Below are 17,292 nucleotides of genomic sequence, written 5' to 3'. Positions count from 1 at the left end.
CAATGTATCCCTCTCATTTCCCATTCTCTTTGAACCAAGTGTGGCATGGATCATCTTCGGCTTGGGTATCTCTACGTAAAGTAGGATATCCAGGACCCTACGCTAGAATTCTGTCAAGAGACCTTGACAGTAGGGATGCAAATTTAAGGTCGATCCCAATGGGTACAAAATTTAAAATTCTCTTACAAGGCAGACTCAAGAAACTCTAGGCAAAAAACCCCATAACATTCCATGGGAGTGCCGGGCGACATCACTTAGACTCATCTCTCAATGGACTGCTAAAAACATGCCTAGACAGTCGATAGGTGGGCACGTTACAAGTCACATATTCCAACTGTCTTGTACATCATGGAAAAAGTACCTTAGATAGGTCTCAAGCCATTTATTGACCCTCTCAGTTGTTTGACAATTCAATCAATGGGTAGTATACAGTGGATGAAGCAAGCTTAGTACACATAGATGTGAAAACTACTTGCCAAAAGTTGCTAATGAACTTAGCATCCCTATCATGTTGACTATGATGTGCGGTAACCCATGCAATTTAAACACATTATCTATGAATTAAGTGGTCACCTAAGATGCGATATAGTGAGTTTTAGTGGGAATAGAGTGGATAGCTTTAGTGAGCTTATCAACTACCACACACATTATGTTCCAGCCTTTCTTCGTTATGGAAAATCTAGTAATAAAATACATAGTGACATGTATTCATTTCCCTTTAAGAATAGACAAAGGTTACAAGAGACTAGCTAGTCTAAGCATATTGGCATGGAATACAATGGGACACAAAATCCTTGATATGCCTCCGTAGGCTCTTCCAGTGAAAGCTCTTGGTGATTCTATCATATGTTTTGAAAACACCCAATCTTGCCACGGGACCACATTTGTGACTGTAAATCAACTACTGCATTGTCTTTACTCCTAGTATAATAAATTTTAAAATCAAAATTTTGCAAAGTTTCCACCCATCTCCTCTACTTAGGAGTCAAAGTAGACCGAGTCAAGAAGTACTTAAGGACTCAATGGTTGCTCTTCACTCTAAACTAGTTTCCATAAAGGTAATAGTGCAATTTCTTAATAGCATGATCATTAACGTTCATCTACATCTCCTTTTCATCAAGCTTACTACTCTCAAAAGTAATCATACCATGTTCTTGTAGCAAGGCACCTATACCTCTGCGACTTCTAATGTCACACTAAATGGTGATCTCTTTTGAGAAGTTAAGGCATACGAGGATGGGGGATTGAAGTAAGCATTTTCTTTAGTTGGATAAATTTGTGATCAGCAATAGCATCCCTTCATTTTTTATCCACTATTGGAACTAGCTTTTATTTTACTACATTAAGAGATTATTTGTTTTTTGTTGTAAATAGAGTGATACTACTAGTAAGTACTATAGCTAGATCTTACAAACTATTATACAACTAGTTATAATAGTGTGTTATTAGCATTTGATTGCAATAGTAATAGCTACTATTTGGTTCCAAATGGTAGTACTAATAGACAACAAACTAATATTAATAAATAGACAATTAGCTAGCAAATAGAGTGCTAATTCTAATTGTCTATTACTACTAATAGATTGCTATTGAGGATTACTAGATCGCTAATATTGATAAACCACTAGTTAGCAATATTAAATATGGTTCTACAATTATTAGACTACTTTTAGCTCTAAGAAACTACTAGACAAGTAGCTAATACTGGAAAATAACGTGGTGCTAGTTTGTATGTTTGAATTATTTCATGTTTGATGCTATGGTTATAATTATTGAATACTAATTTTTTACATGTCATGTATGTTTAATCACCTTAGTATCTATGTTTTATCTGATTGGGAGAGGTTAGTCTTATGGAATACAAAGTGGAGAGACGAGACGGCACACTCAAAGAGGCCAATGGACTTGTCAGCATAACCTCTCTGCCAAAGTGGAGAGACGATGTGGCACACTCAAAGAGGCCGATGGACTTGTTAGCATAACCTCTCTACCAAAGTATCTAAAGATTACCGTAGGTGCAAGCCCTAGTTCCAATGCCACAAGGCAGCACGATGATCCATCAAGGGTAGGAACCATGTTGTGCACATTGAGGAATCACTAATGTGTATCAATTGGCATTTCCTTCGATGCCATAAAGTTAGGCAAGGTCATTGGCCAAGTAATAGTACGCTATATTAATTCTTCGTGGAGCATGGGATGCAAAAGGTTAATGCATCAATTGTATGATGCATTGCTTTTACTTAGGAGCCCCTTTGGGTAAGAGTTTTCCCCCTCTTCAATTGTGGCATGCTGAGTGGTATCTTGACGTGGGGTCCTTTTCATGAATGTAAATATAGAAGAACAATTGAGAACTTGCACATCCCAACAATGGGGTTCATAGCAAATCTTAACATGGTGGCCAATGTGGAGGAGAGGACTAGGATTATGGCCATTATCAACAATATGCCACACACCATTCACACATTTTTGGATGGAATGAAGGTGGTACATAGTGCCAACATCATCTATTCAGACTTGCACATCAACAACTTGGTGCTAGACTTCACAAGAGACGACACACATAGGGTGGGCATAATAGATTGATATGTAATAAAGGAAGAAGAGATTCATAAATGAAGATAGTTAGAGCTTTGAGAAAGGAAAGAAAACCACTCATTTCATTGCACAGATCTTGCCTCATAAATAGGCACACAAGTACATTGGATACATTGTATTGGGTCGACGAGCTTGATTTTCCACCTTAGATACTTATCCTTTTAGCTTATCATTCTCATCTCTCCATACTCTAAAGCCTAGTTCGTATTATATTTGCATACAAAGAAGGCATCGCTCTTACATACATAAAAACAAATTGTCAGTGCTCTTGCGAGCAAGCACACTACTACTACGAAGACTCATGGACTGCTTATTGCTTCAAGCATTTCAAGCCGAGAGCTATGGATACCTCTCACATAACCATGTGCACTCTCCCACACACAGGTGTAGTGAGCTTACCTTTGAATCTGATTGAGTAGCCTCCTCCCACGAATGTGTTATTAGCTCCACAATCCAAGATTTGCTTTCAAGCAAGCTCCATCTCCAAGCTCCAAGCTTCAAGCTCCATAGCCACACGTGTGAGAAAAGAGAAGAGAAGAAGGAGAAAATGAAGAGAAGAGAAGAAGAGCTTATCCACGGTCCCTCACTCTCTCACCCACACAATCTCCCTCTCTCATGCACAAGAATGAAGCAAGAAGAAAGAAACAAGAAGAGAGCAGCCACACACCAAGAATGAGCTTCTTCATTCACTTTTTGACTATTATACATGCTTTTTCTCCTCTTTGGGCATCCATACTTTTGTCCATTCCTTCCACCCCTTTTCCACTCTTTGGTCTAGCCTTTGTCCATATTACAATGTGCCTGGTGCTCTTTTTGCAAAAATGTTAAGGTGCACTTATTCTTTGTGCCTCCCTCTTTCATTTAGATTTTTTTTCGTACACTTTGTGTCTTCAAATTTTCTTTGGTGCGCATTTTTCCTCTATCTTCCTCTTGCCTTGGTACTATCTTCCACTTTGGATTTTCCAAATTTTCCATCTTGGTCTTTTGGGGTTAATGTTATCCCCTCCTAGCTAAGTGCCAGTCCCATGGCACTTGATAGTATGGACTATAGATGTTGAAGGTTGGTGTGGAATGGTTCTTGGAGCCTTTAGGTAGGTTGGTCATGTCTTCACAATGACTCTCGTAGTCTGGTCAACTCTGACTTTAGATCGGCTATTGCTTGGGTCTAGTCGACATTCTTTTCTTTATGTTGCTTGCTAGGGACTGATCGTTTGTTGAGTGCTTGGATCCTCTTAGAATTTACGAATGTGTTGTTTTCTTGATACATAGCCCTATAGCCTCTCTCTTTAAGCAAGTCATCCACTCGTATAGCCTCCTTAAAGACTCTTGCCAACACATCCCTTTGTAAGTTCAAGTTGCTTGCTAAGGCCTTATAGAGTTCTTCATTGTGGATTTTGTTGATGAATACAGTGGAGACTACTCTCTCATTGGGTCACTCAACTGCTGCAAGTATCCTCTTATAGAGTTCTTCATTGTGGATTCTGTTGATGAATACAGTGGAGACTACTCTCTCATTGGGTCACTCAACTGTTGTAGGTATCCTCTTATAGAGACTCCTCACATTGTTGAACGATGTGGATCTAGGACATGACACAAGCTATGGTGGATCAAATATGTAAACCAAGTTCATAATGACATGGACAAGTAGAGACAAACTATTACACAAGTGAATTAGGTTCCAAGATAGATTAGCTTGGACTCATAAACACAATCTTGTGTAGAATTGACAATGACAAGACACTTAACTGAAAGTACAAAGCATCATGATATTGTATTCATTTCATAGTCAAGTACAATGCTTTATAGACTTTGAGTTGTTCCACTCTCCTCATGTGCATATGGGATTTAGGACAGCTTCTCTTGGAGCATACATCATTTGTCTATTTCTCAACACACATGAGTGAGTCTCGTACATCCTCTTTGTCTTTTTGGCTAACATTCATTAGCTTAATGATGAGGTTGTCAGAATATCCTTCCTTCGAGAATCTCTTGATGAAGAGATCATTTAGATCATTGAAATTATTGCATTCAGCATTATCTAGATTAGTAAACCAAGTTTGTCCCTTGTCTCCTAAGAAAAGACCAAATGCTTATGCCCATTGAGTAGGGTTCATGAGGTTGTTAGTCCCACACACCTGCTCAAACTACTCAATGAAATTGTAGGGGTCATTGCCTACTTGATATTTGTCGAATTTCTTAGAAACTATGGGTATCTTTATTTGGCTTTTGGTATTTGGGGTAGCTCCCATACCTACTGTAGTGATGCTACCAAGGCTGCTCCACTTTGATTGGCGCTAGTGTTGGCTAATAATCACTTTGTGAGTAGCTCACTCACTGTAAGATCTACTTCTAAGGTTCCCTCCTTATTGGCATTTCCTTCCACTTTGTTTCTACCTGAGATGGCTAAGATCCTGTGAACCTCATTGAGCTCTGTCTCTTGATGTGACCTCTGAGCCCATTGCTCCTAGTTATATCTCGTTATGCACTACAATGGGATCCTTCCTAGCCTCCTCCCCTCCTCAAGATCGGCTATGATATCTGTTGCTACAAGTCTTCCATGATGCGTTATCTTGTCTATTGGTCATATTGCATGATAAGTCACCGGATGTCATTCGAGTATCCTGCCACATCAAGGTCATTCTCTTTCGAACTGGTAGCTAGCATGGTGGTTGTCCCTTGACCCACTAGTATTTCTATGAGATTGAATGGGATGGCTAAAGATGTGTCTCTAATCTTGGTTAGTCATTCCTTCCCTTAGTGGTCTGATGGTTCTATCTTCCCTAGATCTTTGTTTCTGGTGTCTTGGATCAGTCATCCAATTTTTAGGGTTTCACTCCTACTAGTGAGTTTTTTTCTTAGCTGAATCCCCTTTAGTGTGTTCCTTGTTAGTCTAATCAATCTGCAAATGTGTATACACTTATATGCTTGAGTAGTGTGACTTGATGTGAGTTGTGTAAAATTAGGCTTTCCAGTTTTCATATACACTTACGTGTCTATGATGCAGGGTGCAACCTTCAATGAAATCAATCACATCCACACTTTTACCAATCAGTTTCATACATTTGCAGCTCTTTTGCATGAATCATGATTACTCCTAATAGTTGATTTTGGGTCCCTCATGGGTTTTGATAGGTGGTCTGATGGATGATTAGCCCAGGCAGTCAAATTGAGTCTCTACTAGGGGGTAGGTGGCCGACAATCGCAGCAATTTCATCCACTCCTAGATTGTTAGGTTAAAGTTTTGGTAACAATCACCTCTATGGTCTCATCTTCAAGTTTGAGTTCCAACATGGATTGCTAGGCAGCTAGATGTTGGCCTTAGTAAGTCCTAGAGTGGTCAAAATTTGTCAAAATTTATGTTCCATACAACCCATATGAGTAGCAAGTTTGCCCATCGGAGTCCCAGAATTGGCCATCCGAGTGGGATCTATGACTTTCTGAGTGGTCAAAACTCAGACTCAAATGAGGAATGCATGTCCAAGTGTTAGAATCTACCATCTGAGTGGACTAAAGACTTAGAGTATACCTGAAATGCACAAATACGATGACACCACGAATTGCTGCTACTACTATCCTCTTGATGTGTGGCTCTCTCTCTCATTCTCTCAGTGTCCAAATGAGTTCTCTCTCTTCCCCCTTTCTCACCTTTTTGTTTCTCTCTTTCTTCTCTCGCTATCTATTTTCCTTCCTAGGTATTCAAAATATTCTTTCCTTTCTTTTTCTATTCCCCTTTTTCTTGGTTATTCTAGAGAAGTATATTTTCCTTCATTTCTCCTTATTTCCCAAACCTTAATGAATCCTACTAATGAAAAACAATGTACCACTAGCCGAAATAACGCTCCTAAATCTTCCAATACCTAAACTATCAAGCAAAGGATATCAAACACCCTCCAATTCCCTCGCTTCCTTCCTAAACCAAGCGTCATCTCGGAGAAGAACTCCTACTCCATTGCTTGATTTGGAGTGTGCAAGCACTCAATCTTGAATCTGTTGGTACTGACAATGGAATCAAAATATCGATGCTCTTAGGAGCATACTGCTACGACCCACAAACCACTTATTTCTTTAAGTATTTCAAGTCAAGAGCTATGATTGTCTCTCACATAGCCATGTGCATTCTCTCACACCCAAGTGTAGTGAGCTTACCTTTGAATTTGATTGAGTAGCCTTCTCCCATGAATCTATCGATAGCTCTATGATCCAAGATGCACTTTCAAACAAGCTCCAAGCTTCAAGCTCCATAGCCACATGCACGAGAAAAGATAAGAGAAGAAGGAGAAGAAGATTTTCTCCATGGTCACACACACTCTCTCTCTCTCTCTCTCTCTCTCTCTCTCTCTCTCTCTCTCTCTCTCATACACAAGAATGAAGCAAGAAACAAGAAACAAGAAGAGAGCAAGTTTGGCCACACACTAAGAATGAGCTTCTTCATTCGCTTTTTGACTTTTATACATGCTATACCTCCTCCTTGGGTAGCCATCCCCTTTTGTTTGGCCTTTGTCCATTCCTTCCACTCCTTTTCCTCTTCCTTTTCTATTAACATGGTCTTAACCCATGCCTCTTATTCTTTACAACTTGCATGAGAGAGAGCTCAACGCTCTTTGAAAAAATAAATTATAATACACCTGGCACTCTTTTTGCAAAAATATGAAGGTGCTCCTTATTTTCCTGCATGTCCCTCTTTTATTTAGAACTTTTAACCTACGCTTTGTGTCTTCAAATTTTCCGTAGTGCACCTTTGTCCTTCGTCTTCCTCTTGCCTTGGGACAATCTTTCGCTTTCAATTTTTTGGATTTACTGTCTTGGTCTTCCGAGGGTTAACACAAATGTTTCAACACTCCCCACCCCACCCCTTGGTGCCTTATGTAGCTACTTCAAGGTGGTCAAGTGGTTATATGATTGATTTTGCAATGATTGATTATTCCCCCTCACTAGCTGTAATCTATGGCTACTATTAGTGGGTGGCTCTTTGTCTTCAATCTTTAGGTCTTTAGAAAATGTGCACTTTTGTCATGGTTATTTTCTTCCATTAAATTTTTATGTCTTTTAAACCTACATGCTTCTTCATGATATACAATCTTCTTACACTAATTTCATTTGGATAGGTGTTTCAATCTACATTCCATGCTAATATGTCATTTCCTTCCATAGTGGTAGCATTCCTTGGGATCCTTCTTTGTAAAGAACACAATACCCTTTCTTGTAGATTGCTCAACCTACCCTTTAGGTTCCTTTTGTTTCAAAATATTTGAAGATATGTAGCCTTCAAGGTCAAACGTTTCATGTATAAAGACGGAATATTTCAAGGATGCATACTCTTTAGGTAGGCTTACAAGTAGAATTGCATTGTGTCATTGTGAATTTTGGCTTGGATTCCTTCAAGTTGATTGGTTAAGATTCTTAATTGTGATACATGCTTTACAATTGAATCCTTGTATTCATGATGCAAATTATAGAAATCCATCTTTAAATACATCTCTTGATTTTTCAGTTTATCACTAAAAAATTTATTCAACTCCTCCCACACTTCTTTTGCTATTCCTTTAATATTAATGTGGTAGATAAGGCATGGAGCAAGATGAAAACCAATTAAATTAAGTGTTTATTCATCCTTCTCTATCAATTCTTTAGTCATTTGTGATTGTGCACTATCTCAAATTACAATCCATAACTTTTAATGCATGTGCAGAAGTTGCATTTGAATTGCCAAGTGTTATAGCTTTTCCTACCCTCAAAATTTTCAATGCTAAAGAAAATTGGAATTTGAGGCCATGATTTTTATGGAGAGGTCTTTCTAGATAATTTCTGCATTTTAATTGCCAAGTGTTATAGCTTTTCCTACCCTCAAAATTTTCAATGCTAAAGAAAATCGAAATTTGAGGCCATGATTTTTATCGAGAGTTCTTTCTAGATAAATTCCCATGTAGTGTCTAGCTCCAATTACAATACGAGATTTCCAAAAAGCTAGATATATAATGTACAAGAGTTAATGAATCCTTTCCATATGAATGCAATTTACATAGGTTAGGCTAGTTTGGGATAGCAAAAAATATGAAAAATCTTGAAAATGAACTAGTTTGAATTAGGGTAGTGTAAAGTGGACTTACAAATATCTAGTTTTGATAGCCTCTATGTGAAATGGCTTAAAGGATACCCCATTTAAGAGGAGATAGTATGAAAGGGGATTTTTAGGAGGGGGTTATTTAACCTTAAAATTTAGGTTTAAAATGGTTTTTTTTAAATATTATCTTTTTGAAGAAATGGCCATTGAAGTGTCCTAGTGCCGATGATTCAACATGGGCCTCTTATGTGGATTTGATGTGTCAAATCATGTTGTCCTTCTTCAACAAGAAATCAAATTTGAAGCTCAAAGCTCTTACTAAAGCATCAATTGGTTTTCTACTTCTCCTCCTTTGTGTTTTTCAATCAAAATAAGCCCCCTGCTTGACTTCACAAGTTGCCCCTCAACTTGTAGCACAAGTAGCCCCTCAGCTTGACATGGGCTCCTACTTAAGATGCCCCCTTGGTTCAAATAGCACTTGTCAACCACCAAATGAAAGTTGTGATGAAAATATTGATGAATTGAATGAACCTAATATACATCAATGCTTGAATGATGATGGCCTCCTAATTTGCTTCAAGAAATCTTTACTACTTACCTTTGATCTTCAATTATTTTCTTGGACTTCAGATCCAACTTATTATGCTCATCGTTGGGAATATAGCAGAAATCCTCACATCCAAAGACTCGCAAGTGTACATGCAAGGGAGGTTTACCAAAGCATGCCTCCTCTACAACTCTATCACCAAGGGTAGTGCATGGGAATCTATTAATGAGATGCACAATAATAGTAGCTACCTCAACCCAAAAGTACTATGGTAGAAGTGAAAGAAAAAAAGATTCATGGAGGCTCATAGGTGAAGATAGACATAGGAGAAAGCAAAGAAGACCACACATTTCATTCCATAGAGCTTCCTCTTAAATAGGCACATGAGTACATTGGATACATATTGTATTGGATTGACTCGCCACCTCACATCCTTATCCTTCCAACTCATCATCCTCATCTCTCTATATACTAAAGTCTAGTTCATATCGCCACCTCACATCCTTATCCTTCCAACTCATCATCCTCATCTCTCTATATACTAAAGTCTAGTTCATATTACATTTGCATACAAAGATAGCACCACTCTTATATATGCACAAACAAATGTTTCAGCATCTAATTCTTATATTTGGCATGACAAGGCCAACTCTACATTGGTAATGTTGGGTGTTAGATGAGCCTATGTACGTCATTGATGAGTGTGAAAGAAACAAAGAGTTGGAAAGAAAAAACAGGCCTTAGATTGCACCAAAGATCTACAACTCATTGTGCTAATCCACCTATAGCAAGGAGTACATGTATACACGTTATGGGCTAGCTTATCATTTGCCTTGTCAAGTTATGGTGCTTAGGCCAACACCTAGGGCTAGGTAGGGAGACAAGGGATGTCCTAGACAAAGAAAGCATGCACTTGATACTAAGGTGATTAAACATACATGACATGTAAAAAATTAGTATTCAATAATTATAACCATAGCATCAAACATGAAATAATTCAAACATACAAACTAGCACCACGTTCTTTTCCAGTATTAGCTACTTGTCCAGTAGTTTCTTAGAGCTAAAAGTAGTCTAATAATTGTAGAACCATATTTAATATTGCTAACTAGTGGTTTATCAATATTAGCGATCTAGTAATCCTCAATAGCAATCTATTAGTAGTAATAGACAATTAGAATTAGCACTCTATTTGCTAGCTAATTGTCTATTTATTAATATTAGTTTGTTGTCTATTAGTACTACCATTTGGAACCAAATAGTAGCTATTACTATTGCAATCAAATGCTAGTATCACTCTATTTACAACAAAAAACAAATAATCTCTTAATGTAGTAAAATAAAAGCTAGTTCCAATAGTGGATAAAAAATGAAGGGATGCTATTGCTGATCGCAAATTTATCCAACTAAAGAAAATGCTTTTACTTCAATCCCCCATCCTCGTATGCCTTAACTTCTCAAAAGAGATCACCATTTAGTGTGACATTAGAAGTCGCAGAGGTATAGGTGCCTTGCTACAAGAACATGGTATGATTACTTTTGAGAGTAGTAAGCTTGATGAAAAGGAGATGTAGATGAATGTTAATCATCATGCTATTAAGAAATTGCACTATTACCTTTATGGAAACTAGTTTAGAGTGAAGAGCAACCATTGAGTCCTTAAGTACTTCTTGGCTCGGTCTACTTTGACTCCTAAGTAGAGGAGATGGGTGGAAACTTTGCAAAATTTTGATTTTAAAATTTATTATACTAGGAGTAAAGACAATGCAGTAGTTGATTTACGGTCACAAATGTGGTCCCGTGGCAAGATTGGGTGTTTTCAAAACATATGATAGAATCACCAAGAGCTTTCACTGGAAGAGCCTACGGAGGCATATCAAGGATTTTGTGTCCCATTGTATTCCATGCCAATATGCTTAGACCAGCTAGTCTCTTGTAACATTTGTCTATTCTTAAAGGGAAATGAATACATGTCACTATGTATTTTATTACTAGATTTTCCATAACGAAGAAAGGCTGGAACATAATGTGTGTGGTAGTTGATAAGCTCACTAAAGCTATCCACTCTATTCCCACTAAAACTCACTATATCGCATCTTAGGTGACCACTTAATTCATAGATAATGTGTTTAAATTGCATGGGTTACCGCACATCATAGTCAACATGATAGGGATGCTAAGTTCATTAGCAACTTTTGGCAAGTAGTTTTCACATCTATGTGTACTAAGCTTGCTTCATCCACTGTATACTACCCATTGATTGATGGTCAAACAACTGAGAGGGTCAATAAATGGCTTGAGACCTATCTAAGGTACTTTTTCCATGATGTACAAGACAGTTGGAATATGTGACTTGTAACGTGCCCACCTATCGACTGTCTAGGCACGTTTTTAGCAGTCCATTGAGAGATGAGTCTAAGTGATGTTGCCCGGCACTCCCATGGAATGTTATGGGGTTTTTTGCCTAGAGTTTCTTGAGTTTGCCTTGTAAGAGAATTTTAAATTTTGTACCCATTGGGATCGACCTTAAATTTGCATCCCTACTGTCAAGGTCTCTTGACAGAATTCTAGCGTAGGGTCCTGGACATCCTACTTTACGTAGAGATACCCAAGCCGAAGATGATCCATGCCACACTTGGTTCAAAGAGAATGGGAAATGAGAGGGATACATTGCTCAACCTCTTTGCTTGAAGGCATAGTCCCATTTCGATCTCCTAAAACGGGATGAATTGGGGTTCTAACATAATAATACCTAAAGGTCGAACGACGATAAAACCTTGTGAGAAGCCTCCCAGTTCTCTGGGACCACCCTGCTGTAGGACATACCCATTGGGGGTTCCATCCTCCTGCTTTCCTCAATAGGCATTCTTTAGTTATCTAAATAGGTCCTACCACATTTATGTGTGACATTTAAAATCAACTTCCTTAATTAATCCTTTTTGGGAATACGATTCGTTCGTGCAATTTATGGCACAAACACGAATATAGAGCAAGAAATCCATTGACAAACAAGTTTCTTAACTTATCTTATAATTAATCTTTGTCTCCTACCCATACAGGAGAAATTATGTATCTCTTCTGTCTTGTAGAAGTAATTGGTCCAAATCACATGGCACCACAAATTCCATCCTTTATCTAGAATAGGATCTTCCAACACCAGGGAGATTGGGACCACGACTGTCTTCAACTCTGTTCTGGATGATGGCAAGGGGTGTCCAAAGCTCCACCTGACCCACAAGTGCCCTAGGAGTGAAACATCATTTTCATGGATGGCCTTTTCACCACTCGACCTTCGGCCCATGAATCAAGTAGTGCCCTTCTCAGGTTGAAGTGCAGTGTAACCTTGGAGCTAATCCACTCACACAAAATATGTTTTCCTTAATTAATACAATTAAGAATCAAGCACAAACAAGGAAATTAGCCTAACATCATCTTTCAAGGAAAACATTCCTTTATTCCCATGGCAATTTGTGGTTACAGACTCTTGTCATGAATTTACCATAAATCACAAGCACTTGAATAATCTTCCAGACGACAATCCAACAAGCAGTTGATCGTAAAAGCATATAAGATGTATGATCAACCAACAAAAAAACAATGGTATTCTTTCCCAAACATTGCATGAATAGTCGCGATAACCTTTCCATGGCATATTTGCTCTCCCCCTTGGGATCAAAGAGCAATATTATGCAAAATTTTAACTTAACTTTATCTTCCTTTCTCTAAGGCAAAGAATGCAAGAAAATTTTGTAACGATGCATGACTATATTCTAATGTAAAATAATCCCTAAATTATTGTGTGAGTTGTAATCAACTCATGGTTTGGCAACACAAGATAAATCCTTGACCGTTATTTTATGCGAAACCTTCATAGGATGGATGCAAGACTTTTATGCAAGATCAATTAGCGAAGAGTTAATCGAAGACTTATCGATGCGTAATACTTTAGAGTCTTATATACTGTTTATACTATGCGTGGATTCATCGCATAGCAACTAGGTCCAATTAACTTCCCTTGATACAAGCGCTTCGCAAACTTCATCTTCGAGTATTTGGGATGAGATTTATCCTTTTCATTGACCTATTCTAGCACGGCATAGTACAGAGCCTAATGTATCTCATGCGGGAATCAAAGCAAGCATCTTATTAATTTGGAAATTCATTACTTACAACCGGTATCGTAGTTGGACTGGCAATGGTCCCCTCGCCCGAGGCTTCATTGCTTGTTGTGGGATTGGCATCCGATGCTGGAGAGAGAGAGAGAGAGAGAGAGAGAGAGAGAGAGAGAGAGAGAGAGAGAGAGAGAGAGAGAGAGAGAGAGAGAGAGAGAGAGGGAAAGACAAAGAAGAAGAAGAAGAAGAAGAAGAAGAAGAAGAAGAAGAAGAAGAAGAAGAGGGAGAGAGAGAGGGAAAGAGACTTTCTAAGGGATCCCCTCCTCTTCCCCTCCTTGGAGGATGGCCAAACGTACTTATTCTTCCCCCCTTTCTTGTGAAATTATCATCCACCCGTAGCTTAATTCCCTCTCCAATTGGCCCCCCGCTAATGGAGTACAAGGCACGGAAGTCTTGTGAGATTCGTGTCTAAGGGAGATGAAGATGGAGAATGGCCCCTAAACAGAGAACGTGCTCAGCATGTCGAGCCCCCTTTTGATTCCATGTAGGGGGTTTATAATGGTGGAATGTGGTTATTATTGGGGGGGAATGAGGGTTGTTATGGGGGAGTCATGATGGTGGCCTTCCTTCAAACTGGGCGGGCAGCCGTCATGCAGTTTACTAGTGGGGGGGGGGGGGGGGGGGGGCGCGGACATCATCATTGCCATTATCTACATCGTTATCGTCAACTTCATCTTCTTCCCCATCATGATCATCATTGTAGTCATCTTCCACATAATCTCCCTCTTCCTCTCGGCGACGGAGGAAGAATACATTAAATGCATGCTTAAATGTTTTGATGCATCATCAAAATATTGAAGCATGCATTAACATATAAGCATACAAAAAAACCAAGAATACATTAATATATACACAACATAATCATATAAATCATATATACACACACCCTTAATATACATCATCAAAACAATTATGCATGCATTAATATATGCACACATAAAACAAAGAGTATATATTAATAAACATTTAGGCATGCATTAATGCACAAACATGCATAAAACCAATAGTATATATTAAGAAACACACATCCTAAAACATATAGCATTTAAGCATGCATTAATATACACACGAACATAAAACTAATAGTTTATATTAATATACACACATCTCTAAGCACATAAATTATATATATACGTATACACACCTTTAATAAGCATCATAAAGGCATTCATAAAACCACGTTGACATTCTTTCACAAATCATAAATATATACACACCCACTAATCATGAGAGAGGGGTGCATCATTAAATGCAACACACAAAAACATAAACATACATGAAATGCATATATAAACAAGATTAAACATTTTGATAGATCATCAAAACATTTAAGCATGCATACATTAATATAGATACATATACAAAAACCAAGAATACACACTATTATACACATATACATCTAATATATAAAACTTATGCATACACACCTTTCAAACACATCATCAAAACATCCAAGCATGCATTAACATATAAATGTACATAAAACCAAGAGTATACATTAATATACACAAAACACTTAAACATGTAAAACGAATATACACGCATCCCAAATGTGCATCATGAAAAGAGTTATTCATGCATTAATATACACACATATAAAACCAAGAGTATATACATCAAGATATACACATATATAAAACATATAAAATGTATACTATACACAACTTTGATGCACATCATCAAAACATTTAGGCATTGATTAATGTATGAACATACATAAAACCAAGTGTATGCATCAATAAGCACACATCATAAAATATACAAAATTGTACTAATATACAGACATTTAAAACATGAAAATATTAATGCTTTCAAGCATGCATTAATGTACACACATACATCAAACAAGAAAATTGTGTGTGTGTGTGTGTGTGTGTGTGTGTGTGTGTGTGTGTGTGTGTGTGTGTGTGTGTGTGTGTGTGTGTGTGTGTGTGTGTGTGTGTGTGTGTGTGTGTGTGTGTGTGTGTGTGTGTGTGTGTGTGTGTGTGTGTGTGTGTGTGTGTGTGTGTGTGTGTGTGTGTGTGTGTGTGTGTGTGTGTGTGTGTGCGCGTGCGCGCGCGCATAGATTAAGACTTTGATATACATCGATAAACTAGTCATGAGAGAGAGACACACACAGAGAAAGGAAAAAAATGATCAAAGCATTAAAATACATGCATTCATGAATCATGAGACAATGATGCATCGTTAAATGCATTGACGTAAACATTAAAAATATACATACATGCATCCAATACACACCATCCAAACATGAAAATATTAGTGTATATTCAAACATGTATTAATGTACACACACACACATATTTGGGGGGGAGGGGGGATTTCAGTTTGTGTTAAAGTATCAATATGCACACATAGATTAAAGCTTTGATGTACATCGATATACTAATCATGAGAGAAATGCGTCATCAAACATTTAAGCATGCATCAATATACACATATTCATAAAACCAAAAATCATGACACATAGAGAGAGAGAGTGTGTGTGTGTGTGTGTGTGGAAAATAAATATGAGCAAAGCATTATAACAATAACTTGATTTTCTAAAACACACTTGTACCTTTCAAGATTCAACTACTCTCGCAATTTATTGACTTCAGCGTACACCTTTATCTCTACATTAAAGATTGAACTTTAAACATTCAAAAAATTTAAAATTTTAACTTTGAATTTGAGAGAGAGAGAGAGAGAGAGAGAGTCAAAAGAAATGGCAATGCTCTCCTCTTTCAAAAGTCACTACAAGGATATCAGGCCATAGCGACACCGATTAGCGATGATAAATAGTGGCGTCGTTATTTGCGTCGCTATTAGCGTCGCAAATGCGACACAAATAGCGATGCTCCACAGAGAAAAAAAATGCGGGTCGAAACCCGAGCGCATTTCATTTCGCGCATTCAAGAAAGTTTTCGAGAGGGAGAGAAAGAGAGAAAGAAGGCTTCTCACCGCCGCCACCGCCGTAGTTCACGAAGAGGAGCCGCCGTCGTGAAGAGGAGCCACCAAACCCTTCTTCAAATCTTTACGGTGAGTCCATTCTCTCTCTCTTTTACTTGTTTAGGGTTAAATTTGTGTATATTGAGAGAGGGAGAGGAAATGAGAGAGAAAGAGAGGGAGAGGGACAGGGGGGGAGGAAATGAGAGAGGGAGAGGGAGGGAGAGAAAGAGAAAGAGAGGGAGATGGAGATGGAGGAAATGGGAGAGGGAGGGGGAGGAAATGAGAGAGGGAGAGGGAGGGAGAGAAAGAGAAAGAGAGGGAGAGGGAGATGGAGGAAATGGGAGAGGGAGGGGGAGGAAATGAGAGAGGGAGAGGGAGGGAGAGTGCATTCTCTCTCTCTTTTACTTTTTTTATATAATTTGTGTATATTGAGAGAGGGAGAGGAAATGAGAGAGAAAGAGAGGGAGAGGGAGATGGAGAGGGAGAGGGAGAGGGAGAGGGAGGAAATGGGAGAGGGAGGGGGAGGAAATGAGAGAGGGGGAGGGAGGGAGAGAGAGAGAAAGAGAGGGAGAGGGAGGAAATGAGAGAGGGTGAAAAAGGTGGTGAAAAATGGAAAAAAATGGAAATAGCAAAAAAATGTGCTTGATAAAAGCAGAAAAAGGCGCCTTGACCGGTAACCAATCCCTGAAAATTTTAAATGTTCGGGCATGACCCTCATAAAGCCTCGGTGTCGGCCCAAGATAACAAAAGAGAAAAAGGGCGCACCATTAAAATGTGGGAGCACCCCCGAATCTTTGTAAAAGAGTGCCAGGCTCGCTCCTGTGCAAAGTGTACGCATTAGTTGGGAATAGGATAAATTAGAATGGTGAAAAATGGGAAAAAGGGCCTAGGCTATGGCCGATGTAAAAGAGGGAATAGGGGATGACCGCCCAAAAAGGATTTAGGGCTTTATATATAAAGTTGAAAAAGTGAATGAGAAGCTCATT

This window comes from Lygodium microphyllum, chromosome 3 (assembly GCF_053477565.2).
Source record: "Lygodium microphyllum isolate KBCC chromosome 3, Lygodium_microphyllum_v1.1.10, whole genome shotgun sequence".
NCBI lineage: Eukaryota > Viridiplantae > Streptophyta > Polypodiopsida > Schizaeales > Lygodiaceae > Lygodium > Lygodium microphyllum.
Note: the sequence above shows the minus strand (reverse complement) of the source record.